Here is a 15,163-nt window from a genome sequence, read left to right as displayed (position 1 = left end):
CTATAAAGCTTGTTTGGAATATACACCCATTTCATTTTATTTTAGAACAAACGTTCACTATATGCATGTATCCCAGAAGACTATAAAAACCCATGGCGCAAGTTGCCTTGTTAGCGCAGTAGGTAGCGCGTCAGTCTCATAATCTGAAGGTCGTCAGTTCGATCCTCACACAGGGCATGTATATTTTGTAAGAAATAGAGAAATCCAGCATGTGTTCACACCAATCAAACAGTTTCCTTGAGCAACAATCCCTTCAGGACAGAACCATATATTGGCAAAATTCCATGAAATCATATCTAGACAAGTTAGAGGATGGGGCACTTTGTTTGAAGAATATTCCTTGTTTCGCAAGTATGAATTTTTGCCACTCTGCAACCCATTCTAATTGGGATGAAAGAGAAGCTCAGCATCAAAATGTGTCTTGGGGATCGCCTTTGGATAATTTCAGCCTCCTGATTTCTAAGTCCCTGTGTCTATTCTGCTGTCTATTTTTTTTGTTTGTAACAAGTAGTATGACACTAATTAACTGCACTAGAATAGGTGCCCCAAATGTGTGAGAAGGCTATAAAGCTTGTTTGGAATATACACCCATTTCATTTTATTTTAGAACAAACGTTCACTATATTCATGTATCCCAGAAGACTATAAAAATCCATGTCGTAAGTTGCCTTGTTAGCGCAGTAGGTAGCGCGTCAGTCTCATAATCTGAAGGTCGCGAGTTCGATCCTCACACAGGGCATGTATATTTTGTATGGAATAGAGAAATCCAGCATGTGTTCACACCAATCAAACAGTTTCCTTGCGCAACAATCCCTTCAGGACAGGACCATATATTGGCAAAATTTCATGAAATCATATCTAGACAAGTTAGAGGATGGGACACTTTGTGTGAAGAATATTCATTGTTACTCCAGTAAGAATTTTTGCCACTCTGCAAACCATTCTAATTGGGATGAAAGAGAAGCTCAGCATCAAAATGTGTCTTGGGGATCGCCTTTCGATAATTTCAGCCTCCACCTCCTCCTTTGGAATATACACCCATTTCATTTTATTTTAGAACAAACGTTCACTATATGCATGTATCCCTGAAGACTATAAAAATATATGGCGCAAGTTGCCTTGTTAGCGCAGTAGGTAGCGCGTCAGTCTCATAATCTGAAGGTGGTGAGTTCGATCCTCACACAGGGCATGTATATTTTGTAAGAAATAGAGAAATCCAGCATGTGTTCACACCAATCAAACAGTTTCCTTGAGCAACAATCCCTTCAGGACAGGACCATACATTGGCAAAATTCCATGAAATCATATCTAGACAAGTTAGAGGATGGGACACTTTGTTTGAAGAATATTCCTTGTTTCGCAAGTATGAATTTTTGCCACTCTGCAACCCATTCTAATTGGGATGAAAGAGAAGCTCAGCATCAAAATGTGTCTTGGGGATCACCTTTGGATAATTTCAGCCTCCTGATTTCTAAGTCCCTGTGTCTATTCTGCTGTCTATTTTTTTGTTTGTAACAAGTAGTATGACACTAATTAACTGCACTAGAATAGGTGCCCCAAATGTGTGAGAAGGCTATAAAGCTTGTTTGGAATATACACCCATTTCATTTTATTTTAGCACAAACGTTCACTATATTCATGTATCCCAGAAGACTATAAAAACCCACGGCGTAAGTTGCCTTGTTAGCGCAGTAGGTAGCGCGTCAGTCTCATAATCTGAAGGTCGTGAGTTCGATCCTCACACAGGGCATGTATATTTTGTAAGGAATAGAGAAATCCAGCATGTGTTCACACCAATCAAACAGTTTCCTTGAGCAACAATCCCTTCAGGACAGGACCATATATTGGCAAAATTTCATGAAATCATATCTAGACAAGTTAGAGGATGGGACACTTTGTTTGAAGAATATTCCTTGTTTCGCAAGTATGAATTTTTGCCACTCTGCAACCCATTCTAATTGGGATGAAAGAGAAGCTCAGCATCAAAATGTGTCTTGGGGATCGCCTTTGGATAATTTCAGCCTCCTGATTTCTAAGTCCCTGTGTCTATTCTGCTGTCTATTTTTTTTGTTTGTAACAAGTAGTATGACACTAATTAACTGCACTAGAATAGGTGCCCCAAATGTGTGAGAAGGCTATAAAGCTTGTTTGGAATATACACCCATTTCATTTTATTTTAGAACAAACGTTCACTATATGCAGGTATCCCAGAAGACTATAACAACCCATGGCGCAAGTTGCCTTGTTAGCGCAGTAGGTAGCGCGTCAGTCTCATAATCTGAAGGTCGTCAGTTCGATCCTCACACAGGGCATGTATATTTTGTAAGAAATAGAGAAATCCAGCATGTGTTCACACCAATCAAACAGTTTCCTTGAGCAACAATCCCTTCAGGACAGGACCATGCATTGGCAAAATTCCATGAAATCATATCTAGACAAGTTAGAGGATGGGACACTTTGTTTGAAGAATATTCCTTGTTTCGCAAGTATGAATTTTTGCCACTCTGCAACCCATTCTAATTGGGATGAAAGAGAAGCTCAGCATCAAAATGGGTCTTGGGGATCGCCTTTCGATAATTTCAGCCTCCACCTCCTCCTTTGGAATATACACCCATTTCATTTTATTTTAGAACAAACGTTCACTATATGCATGTATCCCAGAAGACTATAAAAACCCATGGTGCAAGTTGCCTTGTTAGCGCAGTAGGTAGCGCGTCAGTCTCATAATCTGAAGGTCGTCAGTTCAATCCTCACACAGAGAATGTATATTTTGTAAGAAATATTGAAATCCAGCATGTGTTCACACCAATAAAACAGTTTCCTTGAGCAACAATCCCTTCAGGACAGGACCATACATTGGCAAAATTCCATGAAATCATATCTAGACAAGTTAGAGGATGGGACACTTTGTTTGAAGAATATTCCTTGTTTCGCAAGTATGAATTTTTGCCACTCTGCAACCCATTCTAATTGGGATGAAAGAGAAGCTCAGCATCAAAATGGGTCTTGGGGATCGCCTTTCGATAATTTCAGCCTCCACCTCCTCCTTTGGAATATACACCCATTTCATTTTATTTTAGAACAAACGTTCACTATATGCATGTATCCCAGAAGACTATAAAAACCCATGGTGCAAATTGCCTTGTTAGCGCAGTAGGTAGCGCGTCAGTCTCATAATCTGAAGGTCGTCAGTTCAATCCTCACACAGGGAATGTATATTTTGTAAGAAATAGAGAAATCCAGCATGTGTTCACACCAATAAAACAGTTTCCTTGAGCAACAATCCCTTCAGGACAGGACCATACATTGGCAAAATTCCATGAAATCATATCTAGACAAGTTAGAGGATGGGACACTTTGTTTGAAGAATATTCCTTGTTTCGCAAGTATGAATTTTTGCCACTCTGCAACCCATTCTAATTGGGATGAAAGAGAAGCTCAGCATCAAAATGTGTCTTGGGGATCGCCTTTGGATAATTTCAGCCTCCTGATTTCTAAGTCCCTGTGTCTATTCTGCTGTCTATTTTTTTTGTTTGTAACAAGTAGTATGACACTAATTAATTGCACTAGAATAGGTGCCCCAAATGTGTGAGAAGGCTATAAAGCTTGTTTGGAATATACACCCATTTCATTTTATTTTAGAACAAACGTTCACTATATGCATGTATCCCAGAAGACTATAAAAACCCATGGCGCAAGTTGCCTTGTTAGCGCAGTAGGTAGCGCGTCAGTCTCATAATCTGAAGGTCGTCAGTTCAATCCTCACACAGGGAATGTATATTTTGTAAGAAATAGATAAATCCAGCATGTGTTCACACCAATAAAACAGTTTCCTTGAGCAACAATCCCTTCAGGACAGGACCATACATTGGCAAAATTCCATGAAATCATATCTAGACAAGTTAGAGGATGGGACACTTTGTTTGAAGAATATTCCTTGTTTCGCAAGTATGAATTTTTGCCACTCTGCAACCCATTCTAATTGGGATGAAAGAGAAGCTCAGCATCAAAATGTGTCTTGGGGATCGCCTTTGGATAATTTCAGCCTCCTGATTTCTAAGTCCCTGTGTCTATTCTGCTGTCTATTTTTTTTGTTTGTAACAAGTAGTATGACACAAATTAACTGCACTAGAATAGGTGCCCCAAATGTGTGAGAAGGCTATAAAGCTTGTTTGGAATATACACCCATTTCATTTTATTTTAGAACAAACGTTCACTATATGCATGTATCCCAGAAGACTATAAAAACCCATGGCGCAAGTTGCCTTGTTAGCGCAGTAGGTAGCGCGTCAGTCTCATAATCTGAAGGTCGTCAGTTCGATCCTCACACAGGGCATGTATATTTTGTAAGAAATAGAGAAATCCAGCATGTGTTCACACCAATCAAACAGTTTCCTTGAGCAACAATCCCTTCAGGACAGAACCATATATTGGCAAAATTCCATGAAATCATATCTAGACAAGTTAGAGGATGGGGCACTTTGTTTGAAGAATATTCCTTGTTTCGCAAGTATGAATTTTTGCCACTCTGCAACCCATTCTAATTGGGATGAAAGAGAAGCTCAGCATCAAAATGTGTCTTGGGGATCGCCTTTGGATAATTTCAGCCTCCTGATTTCTAAGTCCCTGTGTCTATTCTGCTGTCTATTTTTTTTGTTTGTAACAAGTAGTATGACACTAATTAACTGCACTAGAATAGGTGCCCCAAATGTGTGAGAAGGCTATAAAGCTTGTTTGGAATATACACCCATTTCATTTTATTTTAGAACAAACGTTCACTATATTCATGTATCCCAGAAGACTATAAAAATCCATGGCGTAAGTTGCCTTGTTAGCGCAGTAGGTAGCGCGTCAGTCTCATAATCTGAAGGTCGCGAGTTCGATCCTCACACAGGGCATGTATATTTTGTATGGAATAGAGAAATCCAGCATGTGTTCACACCAATCAAACAGTTTCCTTGCGCAACAATCCCTTCAGGACAGGACCATATATTGGCAAAATTTCATGAAATCATATCTAGACAAGTTAGAGGATGGGACACTTTGTGTGAAGAATATTCATTGTTACTCCAGTATGAATTTTTGCCACTCTGCAAACCATTCTAATTGGGATGAAAGAGAAGCTCAGCATCAAAATGTGTCTTGGGGATCGCCTTTCGATAATTTCAGCCTCCACCTCCTCCTTTGGAATATACACCCATTTCATTTTATTTTAGAACAAACGTTCACTATATGCATGTATCCCTGAAGACTATAAAAATATATGGCGCAAGTTGCCTTGTTAGCGCAGTAGGTAGCGCGTCAGTCTCATAATCTGAAGGTCGTGAGTTCGATCCTCACACAGGGCATGTATATTTTGTAAGAAATAGAGAAATCCAGCATGTGTTCACACCAATCAAACAGTTTCCTTGAGCAACAATCCCTTCAGGACAGGACCATACATTGGCAAAATTCCATGAAATCATATCTAGACAAGTTAGAGGATGGGACACTTTGTTTGAAGAATATTCCTTGTTTCGCAAGTATGAATTTTTGCCACTCTGCAACCCATTCTAATTGGGATGAAAGAGAAGCTCAGCATCAAAATGTGTCTTGGGGATCACCTTTGGATAATTTCAGCCTCCTGATTTCTAAGTCCCTGTGTCTATTCTGCTGTCTATTTTTTTGTTTGTAACAAGTAGTATGACACTAATTAACTGCACTAGAATAGGTGCCCCAAATGTGTGAGAAGGCTATAAAGCTTGTTTGGAATATACACCCATTTCATTTTATTTTAGCACAAACGTTCACTATATTCATGTATCCCAGAAGACTATAAAAACCCATGGTGTAAGTTGCCTTGTTAGCGCAGTAGGTAGCGCGTCAGTCTCATAATCTGAAGGTCGTGAGTTCGATCCTCAGACAGGGCATGTATATTTTGTAAGGAATAGAGAAATCCAGCATGTGTTCACACCAATCAAACAGTTTTCTTGAGCAACAATCCCTTCAGGACAGGACCATATATTGGCAAAATTTCATGAAATCATATCTAGACAAGTTAGAGGATGGGACACTTTGTTTGAAGAATATTCCTTGTTTCGCAAGTATGAATTTTTGCCACTCTGCAACCCATTCTAATTGGGATGAAAGAGAAGCTCAGCATCAAAATGTGTCTTGGGGATCGCCTTTGGATAATTTCAGCCTCCTGATTTCTAAGTCCCTGTGTCTATTCTGCTGTCTATTTTTTTGTTTGTAACAAGTAGTATGACACTAATTAACTGCACTAGAATAGGTGCCCCAAATGTGTGAGAAGGCTATAAAGCTTGTTTGGAATATACACCCATTTCATTTTATTTTAGCACAAACGTTCACTATATTCATGTAGCCCAGAAGACTATAAAAACCCATGGCGTAAGTTGCCTTGTTAGCGCAGTAGGTAGCGCGTCAGTCTCATAATCTGAAGGTCGTGAGTTCGATCCTCACACAGGGCATGTATATTTTGTAAGGAATAGAGAAATCCAGCATGTGTTCACACCAATCAAACAGTTTCCTTGAGCAACAATCCCTTCAGGACAGGACCATATATTGGCAAAATTTCATGAAATCATATCTAGACAAGTTAGAGGATGGGACACTTTGTTTGAAGAATATTCCTTGTTTCGCAAGTATGAATTTTTGCCACTCTGCAACCCATTCTAATTGGGATGAAAGAGAAGCTCAGCATCAAAATGTGTCTTGGGGATCGCCTTTGGATAATTTCAGCCTCCTGATTTCTAAGTCCCTGTGTCTATTCTGCTGTCTATTTTTTTTGTTTGTAACAAGTAGTATGACACTAATTAACTGCACTAGAATAGGTGCCCCAAATGTGTGAGAAGGCTATAAAGCTTGTTTGGAATATACACCCATTTCATTTTATTTTAGAACAAACGTTCACTATATTCATGTATCCCAGAAGACTATAAAAACCCATGGCGCAAGTTGCCTTGTTAGCGCAGTAGGTAGCGCGTCAGTCTCATAATCTGAAGGTCGTGAGTTCGATCCTCACACAGGGCATGTATATTTTGTAAGAAATAGAGAAATCCAGCATGTGTTCACACTAATCAAACAGTTTCCTTGAGCAACAATCCCTTCAGGACAGGACCATGCATTGGCAAAATTCCATGAAATCATATCTAGACAAGTTAGAGGATGGGACACTTTGTTTGAAGAATATTCCTTGTTTCGCAAGTATGAATTTTTGACACTCTGCAACCCATTCTAATTGGGATGAAAGAGAAGCTCAGCATCAAAATGGGTCTTGGGGATCGCCTTTCGATAATTTCAGCCTCCACCTCCTCCTTTGGAATATACACCCATTTCATTTTATTTTAGAACAAACGTTCACTATATGCATGTATCCCAGAAGACTATAAAAACCCATGGTGCAAGCTGCCATGTTAGCGCAGTAGGTAGCGCGTCAGTCTCATTATCTGAAGGTCGTCAGTTCAATCCTCACACAGGGAATGTATATTTTGTAAGAAATATAGAAATCCAGCATGTGTTCACACCAATAAAACAGTTTCCTTGAGCAACAATCCCTTCAGGACAGGACCATACATTGGCAAAATTCCATGAAATCATATCTAGACAAGTTAGAGGATGGGACACTTTGTTTGAAGAATATTCCTTGTTTCGCAAGTATGAATTTTTGCCACTCTGCAACCCATTCTAATTGGGATGAAAGAGAAGCTCAGCATCAAAATGGGTCTTGGGGATCGCCTTTCGATAATTTCAGCCTCCACCTCCTCCTTTGGAATATACACACATTTCATTTTATTTTAGAACAAACGTTCACTATATGCATGTATCCCAGAAGACTATAAAAACCCATGGTGCAAGTTGCCTTGTTAGCGCAGTAGGTAGCGCGTCAGTCTCATAATCTGAAGGTCGTCAGTTCAATCCTCACACAGGGAATGTATATTTTGTAAGAAATAGAGAAATCCAGCATGTGTTCACACCAATAAAACAGTTTCCTTGAGCAACAATCCCTTCAGGACAGGACCATACATTGGCAAAATTCCATGAAATCATATCTAGACAAGTTAGAGGATGGGACACTTTGTTTGAAGAATATTCCTTGTTTCGCAAGTATGAATTTTTGCCACTCTGCAATCCATTCTAATTGGGATGAAAGAGAAGCTCAGCATCAAAATGTGTCTTGGGGATCGCCTTTGGATAATTTCAGCCTCCTGATTTCTAAGTCCCTGTGTCTATTCTGCTGTCTATTTTTTTTGTTTGTAACAAGTAGTATGACACTAATTAACTGCACTAGAATAGGTGCCCCAAATGTGTGAGAAGGCTATAAAGCTTGTTTGGAATATACACCCATTTCATTTTATTTTAGAACAAACGTTCACTATATTCATGTATCCCAGAAGACTATAAAAACCCATGGCGTAAGTTGCCTTGTTAGCGCAGTAGGTAGCGCGTCAGTCTCATAATCTGAAGGTCGTGAGTTCGATCCTCACACAGGGCATGTATATTTTGTAAGAAATAGAGAAATCCAGCATGTGTTCACACCAATCAAACAGTTTCCTTGAGCAACAATCCCTTCAGGACAGGACCATGCATTGGCAAAATTCCATGAAATCATATCTAGACAAGTTAGAGGATGGGACACTTTGTTTGAAGAATATTAATTGTTTCGCAAGTATGAATTTTTGCCACTCTGCAACCCATTCTAATTGGGATGAAAGAGAAGCTCAGCATCAAAATGGGTCTTGGGGATCGCCTTTCGATAATTTCAGCCTCCACCTCCTCCTTTGGAATATACACCCATTTCATTTTATTTTAGAACAAACGTTCACTATATGCATGTATCCCAGAAGACTATAAAAACCCATGGCGCAAGTTGCCTTGTTAGCGCAGTAGGTAGCGCGTCAGTCTCATAATCTGAAGGTCGTCAGTTCAATCCTCACACAGGGAATGTATATTTTGTAAGAAATAGAGAAATCCAGCATGTGTTCACACCAATAAAACAGTTTCCTTGAGCAACAATCCCTTCAGGACAGGACCATACATTGGCAAAATTCCATGAAATCATATCTAGACAAGTTAGAGGATGGGACACTTTGTTTGAAGAATATTCCTTGTTTCGCAAGTATGAATTTTTGCCACTCTGCAACCCATTCTAATTGGGATGAAAGAGAAGCTCAGCATCAAAATGTGTCTTGGGGATCGCCTTTGGATAATTTCAGCCTCCTGATTTCTAAGTCCCTGTGTCTATTCTGCTGTCTATTTTTTTTGTTTGTAACAAGTAGTATGACACTAATTAACTGCACTAGAATAGGTGCCCCAAATGTGTGAGAAGGCTATAAAGCTTGTTTGGAATATACACCCATTTCATTTTATTTTAGAACAAACGTTCACTATATGCATGTATCCCAGAAGACTATAAAAACCCATGGCGCAAGTTGCCTTGTTAGCGCAGTAGGTAGCGCGTCAGTCTCATAATCTGAAGGTCGTCAGTTCGATCCTCACACAGGGCATGTATATTTTGTAAGAAATAGAGAAATCCAGCATGTGTTCACACCAATCAAACAGTTTCCTTGAGCAACAATCCCTTCAGGACAGGACCATGCATTGGCAAAATTCCATGAAATCATATCTAGACAAGTTAGAGGATGGGACACTTTGTTTGAAGAATATTAATTGTTTCGCAAGTATGAATTTTTGCCACTCTGCAACCCATTCTAATTGGGATGAAAGAGAAGCTCAGCATCAAAATGGGTCTTGGGGATCGCCTTTCGATAATTTCAGCCTCCACCTCCTCCTTTGGAATATACACCCATTTCATTTTATTTTAGAACAAACGTTCACTATATGCATGTATCCCAGAAGACTATAAAAACCCATGGCGCAAGTTGCCTTGTTAGCGCAGTAGGTAGCGCGTCAGTCTCATAATCTGAAGGTCGTCAGTTCAATCCTCACACAGGGAATGTATATTTTGTAAGAAATAGAGAAATCCAGCATGTGTTCACACCAATAAAACAGTTTCCTTGAGCAACAATCCCTTCAGGACAGGACCATACATTGGCAAAATTCCATGAAATCATATCTAGACAAGTTAGAGGATGGGACACTTTGTTTGAAGAATATTCCTTGTTTCGCAAGTATGAATTTTTGCCACTCTGCAACCCATTCTAATTGGGATGAAAGAGAAGCTCAGCATCAAAATGTGTCTTGGGGATCGCCTTTGGATAATTTCAGCCTCCTGATTTCTAAGTCCCTGTGTCTATTCTGCTGTCTATTTTTTTTGTTTGTAACAAGTAGTATGACACTAATTAACTGCACTAGAATAGGTGCCCCAAATGTGTGAGAAGGCTATAAAGCTTGTTTGGAATATACACCCATTTCATTTTATTTTAGAACAAACGTTCACTATATGCATGTATCCCAGAAGACTATAAAAACCCATGGCGCAAGTTGCCTTGTTAGCGCAGTAGGTAGCGCGTCAGTCTCATAATCTGAAGGTCGTCAGTTCGATCCTCACACAGGGCATGTATATTTTGTAAGAAATAGAGAAATCCAGCATGTGTTCACACCAATCAAACAGTTTCCTTGAGCAACAATCCCTTCAGGACAGAACCATATATTGGCAAAATTCCATGAAATCATATCTAGACAAGTTAGAGGATGGGGCACTTTGTTTGAAGAATATTCCTTGTTTCGCAAGTATGAATTTTTGCCACTCTGCAACCCATTCTAATTGGGATGAAAGAGAAGCTCAGCATCAAAATGTGTCTTGGGGATCGCCTTTGGATAATTTCAGCCTCCTGATTTCTAAGTCTCTGTGTCTATTCTGCTGTCTATTTTTTTTGTTTGTAACAAGTAGTATGACACTAATTAACTGCACTAGAATAGGTGCCCCAAATGTGTGAGAAGGCTATAAAGCTTGTTTGGAATATACACCCATTTCATTTTATTTTAGAACAAACGTTCACTATATTCATGTATCCCAGAAGACTATAAAAACCCATGGCGCAAGTTGCCTTGTTAGCGCAGTAGGTAGCGCGTCAGTCTCATAATCTGAAGGTCGTGAGTTCGATCCTCACACAGGGCATGTATATTTTGTAAGAAATAGAGAAATCCAGCATGTGTTCACACAAATCAAACAGTTTCCTTGAGCAACAATCCCTTCAGGACAGGACCATGCATTGGCAAAATTTCATGAAATCATATCTAGACAAGTTAGAGGATGGGACACTTTGTTTGAAGAATATTCCTTGTTTCGCAAGTATGAATTTTTGCCACTCTGCAACCCATTCTAATTGGGATGAAAGAGAAGCTCAGCATCAAAATGGGTCTTGGGGATCGCCTTTCGATAATTTCAGCCTCCACCTCCTCCTTTGGAATATACACCCATTTCATTTTATTTTAGAACAAACGTTCACTATATGCATGTATCCCAGAAGACTATAAAAACCCATGGCGCAAGTTGCCTTGTTAGCGCAGTAGGTAGCGCGTCAGTCTCATAATCTGAAGGTCGTCAGTTCAATCCTCACACAGGGAATGTATATTTTGTAAGAAATAGAGAAATCCAGCATGTGTTCACACCAATAAAACAGTTTCCTTGAGCAAAAATCCCTTCAGGACAGGACCATACATTGGCAAAATTCCATGAAATCATATCTAGACAAGTTAGAGGATGGGACACTTTGTTTGAAGAATATTCCTTGTTTCGCAAGTATGAATTTTTGCCACTCTGCAACCCATTCTAATTGGGATGAAAGAGAAGCTCAGCATCAAAATGTGTCTTGGGGATCGCCTTTGGATAATTTCAGCCTCCTGATTTCTAAGTCCCTGTGTCTATTCTGCTGTCTATTTTTTTTGTTTGTAACAAGTAGTATGACACTAATTAACTGCACTAGAATAGGTGCCCCAAATGTGTGAGAAGGCTATAAAGCTTGTTTGGAATATACACCCATTTCATTTTATTTTAGAACAAACGTTCACTATATGCATGTATCCCAGAAGACTATAAAAACCCATGGCGCAAGTTGCCTTGTTAGCGCAGTAGGTAGCGCGTCAGTCTCATAATCTGAAGGTCGTCAGTTCGATCCTCACACAGGGCATGTATATTTTGTAAGAAATAGAGAAATCCAGCATGTGTTCACACCAATCAAACAGTTTCCTTGAGCAACAATCCCTTCAGGACAGAACCATATATTGGCAAAATTCCATGAAATCATATCTAGACAAGTTAGAGGATGGGGCACTTTGTTTGAAGAATATTCCTTGTTTCGCAAGTATGAATTTTTGCAACTCTGCAACCCATTCTAATTGGGATGAAAGAGAAGCTCAGCATCAAAATGTGTCTTGGGGATCGCCTTTGGATAATTTCAGCCTCCTGATTTCTAAGTCTCTGTGTCTATTCTGCTGTCTATTTTTTTTGTTTGTAACAAGTAGTATGACACTAATTAACTGCACTAGAATAGGTGCCCCAAATGTGTGAGAAGGCTATAAAGCTTGTTTGGAATATACACCCATTTCATTTTATTTTAGAACAAACGTTCACTATATTCATGTATCCCAGAAGACTATAAAAACCCATGGCGTAAGTTGCCTTGTTAGCGCAGTAGGTAGCGCGTCAGTCTCATAATCTGAAGGTCGTAAGTTCGATCCTCACACAGGGCATGTATATTTTGTATGGAATAGAGAAATCCAGCATGTGTTCACACCAATCAAACAGTTTCCTTGCGCAACAATCCCTTCAGGACAGGACCATATATTGGCAAAATTTCATGAAATCATATCTAGACAAGTTAGAGGATGGGACACTTTGTGTGAAGAATATTCATTGTTACTCCAGTATGAATTTTTGCCACTCTGCAAAACATTCTAATTGGGATGAAAGAGAAGCTCAGCATCAAAATGTGTCTTGGGGATCGCCTTTCGATAATTTCAGCCTCCACCTCCTCCTTTGGAATATACACCCATTTCATTTTATTTTAGAACAAACGTTCACTATATGCATGTATCCCTGAAGACTATAAAAATATATGGCGCAAGTTGCCTTGTTAGCGCAGTAGGTAGCGCGTCAGTCTCATAATCTGAAGGTCGTGAGTTCGATCCTCACACAGGGCATGTATATTTTGTAAGAAATAGAGAAATCCAGCATGTGTTCACACCAATCAAACAGTTTCCTTGAGCAACAATCCCTTCAGGACAGGACCATACATTGGCAAAATTCCATGAAATCATATCTAGACAAGTTAGAGGATGGGACACTTTGTTTGAAGAATATTCCTTGTTTCGCAAGTATGAATTTTTGCCACTCTGCAACCCATTCTAATTGGGATGAAAGAGAAGCTCAGCATCAAAATGTGTCTTGGGGATCACCTTTGGATAATTTCAGCCTCCTGATTTCTAAGTCCCTGTGTCTATTCTGCTGTCTATTTTTTTGTTTGTAACAAGTAGTATGACACTAATTAACTGCACTAGAATAGGTGCCCCAAATGTGTGAGAAGGCTATAAAGCTTGTTTGGAATATACACCCATTTCATTTTATTTTAGAACAAACGTTCACTATATTCATGTATCCCAGAAGACTATAAAAACCCATGGCGTAAGTTGCCTTGTTAGCGCAGTAGGTCGCGCGTCAGTCTCATAATCTGAAGGTCGTGAGTTCGATCCTCACACAGGGCATGTATATTTTGTAAGGAATAGAGAAATCCAGCATGTGTTCATACCAATCAAACAGTTTCCTTGAGCAACAATCCCTTCAGGACAGGACCATATATTGTCAAAATTTCATGAAATCATATCTAGACAAGTTAGAGGATGGGACACTTTGTTTGAAGAATATTCCTTGTTTCGCAAGTATGAATTTTTGCCACTCTGCAACCCATTCTAATTGGGATGAAAGAGAAGCTCAGCATCAAAATGTGTCTTGGGGATCGCCTTTGGATAATTTCAGCCTCCTGATTTCTAAGTCTCTGTGTCTATTCTGCTGTCTATTTTTTTTGTTTGTAACAAGTAGTATGACACTAATTAACTGCACTAGAATAGGTGCCCCAAATGTGTGAGAAGGCTATAAAGCTTGTTTGGAATATACACCCATTTCATTTTATTTTAGAACAAACGTTCACTATATTCATGTATCCCAGAAGACTATAAAAACCCATGGCGTAAGTTGCCTTGTTAGCGCAGTAGGTAGCGCGTCAGTCTCATAATCTGAAGGTCGTAAGTTCGATCCTCACACAGGGCATGTATATTTTGTATGGAATAGAGAAATCCAGCATGTGTTCACACCAATCAAACAGTTTCCTTGCGCAACAATCCCTTCAGGACAGGACCATATATTGGCAAAATTTCATGAAATCATATCTAGACAAGTTAGAGGATGGGACACTTTGTGTGAAGAATATTCATTGTTACTCCAGTATGAATTTTTGCCACTCTGCAAACCATTCTAATTGGGATGAAAGAGAAGCTCAGCATCAAAATGTGTCTTGGGGATCGCCTTTCGATAATTTCAGCCTCCACCTCCTCCTTTGGAATATACACCCATTTCATTTTATTTTAGAACAAACGTTCACTATATGCATGTATCCCTGAAGACTATAAAAATATATGGCGCAAGTTGCCTTGTTAGCGCAGTAGGTAGCGCGTCAGTCTCATAATCTGAAGGTCGTGAGTTCGATCCTCACACAGGGCATGTATATTTTGTAAGAAATAGAGAAATCCAGCATGTGTTCACACCAATCAAACAGTTTCCTTGAGCAACAATCCCTTCAGGACAGGACCATACATTGGCAAAATTCCATGAAATCATATCTAGACAAGTTAGAGGATGGGACACTTTGTTTGAAGAATATTCCTTGTTTCGCAAGTATGAATTTTTGCCACTCTGCAACCCATTCTAATTGGGATGAAAGAGAAGCTCAGCATCAAAATGTGTCTTGGGGATCGCCTTTGGATAATTTCAGCCTCCTGATTTCTAAGTCCCTGTGTCTATTCTGCTGTCTATTTTTTTGTTTGTAACAAGTAGTATGACACTAATTAACTGCACTAGAATAGGTGCCCCAAATGTGTGAGAAGGCTATAAAGCTTGTTTGGAATATACACCCATTTCATTTTATTTTAGCACAAACGTTCACTATATTCATGTAGCCCAGAAGACTATAAAAACCCATGGCGTAAG

At 39.4% G+C, this 15,163-nt stretch overlaps 8 non-coding genes across 8 annotated transcripts; all 8 read left to right on the top strand.

The window, feature by feature from the left end:
• The first annotated feature begins 1,677 nt into the window (after positions 1-1,677).
• TRNAM-CAU (transfer RNA methionine (anticodon CAU)) lies at positions 1,678-1,750 on the top strand. The gene has a single exon. It is a non-coding gene; the product is annotated as a tRNA-Met (tRNA).
• A 3,525-nt stretch (positions 1,751-5,275) lies between these two features.
• On the top strand, positions 5,276-5,348 carry TRNAM-CAU (transfer RNA methionine (anticodon CAU)). The gene has a single exon. It is a non-coding gene; the product is annotated as a tRNA-Met (tRNA).
• A 1,049-nt stretch (positions 5,349-6,397) lies between these two features.
• Positions 6,398-6,470, top strand: TRNAM-CAU (transfer RNA methionine (anticodon CAU)). Its single transcript has one exon. It is a non-coding gene; the product is annotated as a tRNA-Met (tRNA).
• Positions 6,471-6,959: 489 nt separating this feature from the next.
• TRNAM-CAU (transfer RNA methionine (anticodon CAU)) lies at positions 6,960-7,032 on the top strand. The gene has a single exon. It is a non-coding gene; the product is annotated as a tRNA-Met (tRNA).
• Positions 7,033-8,421: 1,389 nt separating this feature from the next.
• On the top strand, positions 8,422-8,494 carry TRNAM-CAU (transfer RNA methionine (anticodon CAU)). The gene has a single exon. It is a non-coding gene; the product is annotated as a tRNA-Met (tRNA).
• Positions 8,495-11,007: 2,513 nt separating this feature from the next.
• Positions 11,008-11,080, top strand: TRNAM-CAU (transfer RNA methionine (anticodon CAU)). Its single transcript has one exon. It is a non-coding gene; the product is annotated as a tRNA-Met (tRNA).
• Positions 11,081-13,031: 1,951 nt separating this feature from the next.
• On the top strand, positions 13,032-13,104 carry TRNAM-CAU (transfer RNA methionine (anticodon CAU)). The gene has a single exon. It is a non-coding gene; the product is annotated as a tRNA-Met (tRNA).
• Positions 13,105-14,604: 1,500 nt separating this feature from the next.
• Positions 14,605-14,677, top strand: TRNAM-CAU (transfer RNA methionine (anticodon CAU)). The gene has a single exon. It is a non-coding gene; the product is annotated as a tRNA-Met (tRNA).
• The last annotated feature ends 486 nt before the right edge of the window (positions 14,678-15,163 follow it).

Source organism: Pelobates fuscus, chromosome 3 (assembly GCF_036172605.1).
Source record: "Pelobates fuscus isolate aPelFus1 chromosome 3, aPelFus1.pri, whole genome shotgun sequence".
In the NCBI taxonomy this organism is placed as follows: Eukaryota; Metazoa; Chordata; class Amphibia; order Anura; family Pelobatidae; genus Pelobates; species Pelobates fuscus.
The sequence above is the reverse complement of the archived record's forward strand: the minus strand, read 5'-3'. Positions and strand labels throughout refer to the sequence as shown.